The 5,027-nt window shown below is 37.2% G+C and overlaps 1 pseudogene; it reads left to right on the top strand.

Moving 5' to 3' along the window:
- Positions 1–2,452: 2,452 nt before the first annotated feature.
- On the top strand, positions 2,453–2,869 carry LOC101401556 (large ribosomal subunit protein eL31 pseudogene; annotated as a pseudogene).
- The last annotated feature ends 2,158 nt before the right edge of the window (positions 2,870–5,027 follow it).

The following is a 5,027-nucleotide window of genomic DNA, read 5'->3' as shown; positions in this document are numbered from 1 at the left end:
GGATAAAAGCTAGACTATTGGTGGTGAGCATGATGCAGTCTATACAGGGGTTGAAATGTAATTATCTACACTTGAAAATTACACAATGTTATAAACCAATGTGACCTCAATAAAATAATTTTAAAAATATATTAACTTATGAAAATGTTTACTAAATCATTAATTATGAAAATATTTGTGTGTGTGTGAGGAAGATTAGCCTTGAGCTAACATCTATGCCCATCTTCCTCTATTTTATGTGGGATGCTTGCCACAGCATGGCTTGACAAGCTGTGCATAGGTCTGCTCCTGGGATCCAAACCCACTAACCCTGGGCCACTGAAGTGGAGGACGCAAACTTAACCACTATGCCACCAGGCCAGCCCCTATGAATGTATTTTTTTAAATAGAAATAATCAAAAACAGACAACTTCTAGGACTAGGTGAATTCACCAAAAGGAATACTATGCATCACTTAAAATCATGTTTTTAGAAATATATTTGTAGCAGAAAGTGTATGAAGATTTAAACTCAGATTTTTTTCCCTGTGCTTCCTTGGGCTGAGCACCATTTCCTCATGTTTCCTATGGCAGACATCATGTTCTATATGCACAGCTGTCAGTAGAAGGAAAAATGCAGCTTAGAATCATGACTTGAATTATTGGCTTTAAATTCTAAAAAGGAATCCTAAAACTCAAATTAGAAATGATCTTGGAAATTAAGGCTTCAGATCACAAGAACAGGGCTTTTTGAGAGGAATAAATGGGGGAATGTTGAGCGACACAAGGCTAATAACCTGAGCCCTTAGTTTCATATCACAAGCAATATAAAGGGGAACAAGGTATGATGACACAAGAGCAATTTTTGAGCACCAACAGAACAAAAATATTCAAATATATGGTGTGAGAGGGATAACTTTAGCCTCACTGGAGCCTAGACAGATGATGAATCCCTGTCAAGGATCACAGGGTTCCATGCTTCTTGCACTGAGAACAGATAGATTCAGATGATAGAAACCTAGAGACCTATATTGATATCCTATGTTAGTTTGACAGAATCCCATGGCACAAGGTCCCATTGCCTCAATTCCAGGGCTGGAATTTGGGGTGACTGAAAGCTGAAGAGCAAGTGCTGGGTCTAGCACCTCTGACAAGCAGAGCAGCAATATCTAAGCCATATATTAGGCAGCTATGGTAGGCATAATTTTAAGATGACCCCATGATTCCTGTGCCCTGGTATACACATATCTGTGTAATCCCCACCCCTTGAGTGCAAGCAGAACTTGTGAGATAATTATAACCAAGAGAATATGGCAATTATGAAGGAATTTTTCAGATATAATTAAAATCCTTAATCATTTGGCTTTGAGTTAATGAAAAGGAAGATTATCTTGGGTGGACCTGACCTAATCATGTGAGCTCTTTAAAAGATGCCTTCTCTAAAGTAAGAGACTCAAAGCAGCAGAGATACTTTCCTGCTGACCTTGAAGGAATAAACAGTTATGCCACGAACTGCCTATAGAAAGGATTAGCCTTTATGAGTTAAGTCTCTGTCCTACAACTGCAAGGAATTGGATTCTGCCAACAAACTGAGTGAGCTTGGAAGAGGAATCAGAGATATCTAAGAAAATGCATTCTGCCCAACACGTTGATTTCAACCATGAGAGATCCTGAGCAGATGACCCATCTATGCCACGTCTGGACTCCTGATCCACAGAAACACTGAGGTAATAGTGGTGTGCCATTTTAAACTATTAAGTTAGTAATAATATGTTATGCCATAACTAAACTAATATACTCCCCAAGTTATATGTACTCCAACTTGGTATGGTAAAGCATTCAAGAGTTCCTTACTCCTTTTGAAGGGGAATCAAGAACTAGCTAAAAGTTTGAGATAGCAGTGTTGTAAAGGCCTCCAGGTCATGACAAGAAGGACACTGATTGATCTGTATGGACATGATTAGTAGAGCACCGGAGAACTCAGAAAACGAGGATATGACAGAGGCCTATAATAGACAAAAGACAGCAATTATGGAGCCACAATTTCAGTTATGCAAGATGAATAAGTTCTGGATATCTGAGGTACAACAATGTGACTGTAGTTAACAATACTGTATTGTATACTTGAAATTTGCTACAAGGGCAAATTTTAGGTGTTCTCACCACAAAAAATAAAGGAAAAAGAATATGGTAACTATGTGAGGTGATGAATATATTAATTAGCTTGATTTTGGTGATTATTTCACAATGTACACATATATCAAATCATCAAGTTCTACTTCTTAAATACGTATAATTTTTATTTGTCAATTATACTTCAATAAAGCTAGAAAAAAGAAGGTAAATATAACAAACTCTATAAATATATACTTGCTCTTTTTTCTTTTCTCAGATTCTTTAGTAGACATAAAATTATATACAGCAATAATTATAAAAGTGAATTATTGAGTTTAAAACATATAGATATGCTTCCTTTTCAACCTGGGCCTGGCATAATGGCTCCTGCAAAGAAGGGTGGTAAGAAGAAAGGCCATTCTGCCACCAAAGAGGTAGTGACAGGAGAATATACCATCAATATTTACAAGTGCATCCATGGAGTAAGCTTCAAGAAGCATGCCCTGTGGGCACTCAAAGTGATCGAAAATTAGCCATGAAGGATATGGGAGCTCCAGATGGACACATTGACACCAAGTTTAACAAAACCATCTGTGCTAAAGAAATAATGTCCCGTATCGTATTCACATACAGGTGTCCGGAAAATGTAGTGAGAATGAAAACTCACCAAATAAGCTCTATATGTTGGTTACCTGTGTACCTTTCACCACTTTCAAAAGTCTACAGATAGTCAATGTAGATGAGAACTAACCGCTGATTGTCAAATAAAGTTATAAAACTGCAAAAGAAAGAAACATATAGATGTAATATGCATAACAATAATAACACAAAAAAGTGTAAGAGGGAATAGAGCTATATAGGAATAATATTTCTATTACTCACTGGAACTAAGTTAGTAGAAATCCAAAGTAGATCCTGGTAAGTTAATATGTATATGGTAAACCTTAGGGAAACCCTTAAGAAAATATCTCAAAAAGTATAGTGAAGGGGCCAGCCCGGTGGCACAGTGGTTGAGTACACGCACTCTGCTTTGGGCGGCCCAGGGTTCGCAGGTTCGGATCTCAGGCATGCACCGACACACCGCTTGTCAAGCCATGCTGTGGCGGCATCCCATATAAAGTAGAGGAAGATGGGCACGGATGTTAGCCCAGGGCCAATCTTCCTCAGAAAAAAGAGGAGGATTGGTGACAGATGTTAGCTCAGGGCTGATCATCCTCACAAGGAAAAAAAATTTAAAAAGAAATATACAGTGAAAAATCAATAAATGAATTAAAAAGCTATACTAGAAGATATTTAATTAATGCAAAAGCAGATCTGGGTATTCTCCTATTCTCAGGTTTAAGGAATTCTGCCTAGCTCCTGGCAAAGGAGGAATAGAGAAACAAAGAAGACACAACACATAGAAAACAAAACATAAAATTGCAGACATAAATCCAACTACATCAAAAATGACATTAAATGTGGATGGATTAAACAATTTAACAAAAATTTCGTCCTATCAGACAAGATAAAAAATATGAAATCCAATTACTTTCTCTCTACAAGAGAGCCACTTTACGTTCAATGATACAAATAGGTTAAAATTTAAATGTTGGGAAAAGATACATTGTACAAACAACAACCATAAGAAATATGGAGTGGTTACGCTAATATCAGACAAAATAGACTTAAAAATATGTTACTAGACACAAAGAAGGATGTTATACAATAAAAAAAGTGTCAACCCATTAATGAAGAAATAACTATTATAAATAGGTGTGTACCTAACAAGAGGCCAAAAAATATGTCAAGCACAAGCTAACAGAATTGAGGGGGAAATAATAGTAGAGACTTCAATACCCACTGTCAATAATGGGTAGAAAAACTAGCAGAAGATGAGCAAGGGAATAGTATACTTCAGAAGGATTTTATACAAAATAGTTCTAAGAGTGATATATAAAAGATTCCACCCAAGAATAGGAGAATACACTTTTCTCAAGTTGACATGAAATATTCTCAAGGATATAACAATTGCTAGGCCATAAAACAAGCCTCAATAAATTTAAAAAGAAAATATGTCCTCTGTTCACAATGGAGTAACATTAGAATATAATAACAGAAAGAAATTTGCAATATTCAAATACGTGGAAATTAAATATCACAGTGCTAAAAAGCTAATAGCTAATAACAAGGTAAATTAGAAAATATTTTGAGAAGAATGAAAATGAACACAACATACCAAAACTTAAGGTATACAGCAAAAGCAATGCTCAGAGGGAAATTTATAGCTGTAAAAGTCTTCATTAAAAAAGAAGAGAGTGATGTCAGCAATATGGCAGAGTAGGAGCTACCAGCCTTTGTCTTACCACAAAAAACAACAATTAGACAGCTATCCTTGAATGAAAACAGCCCTGGGAGGGCTCAAGAGTCCAATTAAGAATCTAGAGCAACACAGTGAAGCAGAAAAACAAATAACCACACAAACACTCTGCCCCTGAGGTCTTTGTGGTGCCCCCTGGAGTGGCCAGGACAATCAGGAACTTGTGTGTCTAAGCCATGTCAAGCTCTGGTTCAGAGTAAATGTTTGCCCATGTTCCTTCCAGGGCTGGGGACTAGAGAAGCTACAGTCCTGCAAAAGGAAGCTGGATTGGACTTCAAAATTCCTGAGATAGAGGGCCAGGCCAGTCTATCACCAGCTGTGTGTGCCTGCTTGGGTCACTGGATTTCTTTGAGCTCTGTTTCTCAATATGCAAAATGGAAAGTGTAAGGAGCACTTACTGGGGTCCTACCCAAGGTCATACATGCTGCTACGATTCCATAATGACTGGAGAGACTCAAAAAGACAGAAAATGATATACAGATGTGAGGTGACCCAAATTCAACTGATACATTTCCAAATCCAAGGTAGATCTTTGTACATTTCACATTTATTCTGGCATCAGCTCCTTTCAGGAG

The sequence above is a fragment of the Ceratotherium simum genome, chromosome X (assembly GCF_057802395.1).
Source record: "Ceratotherium simum simum isolate JZ-2026a chromosome X, ASM5780239v1, whole genome shotgun sequence".
NCBI classification, from domain to species: Eukaryota; Metazoa; Chordata; class Mammalia; order Perissodactyla; family Rhinocerotidae; genus Ceratotherium; species Ceratotherium simum.
The sequence above is the reverse complement of the archived record's forward strand: the minus strand, read 5'-3'. Positions and strand labels throughout refer to the sequence as shown.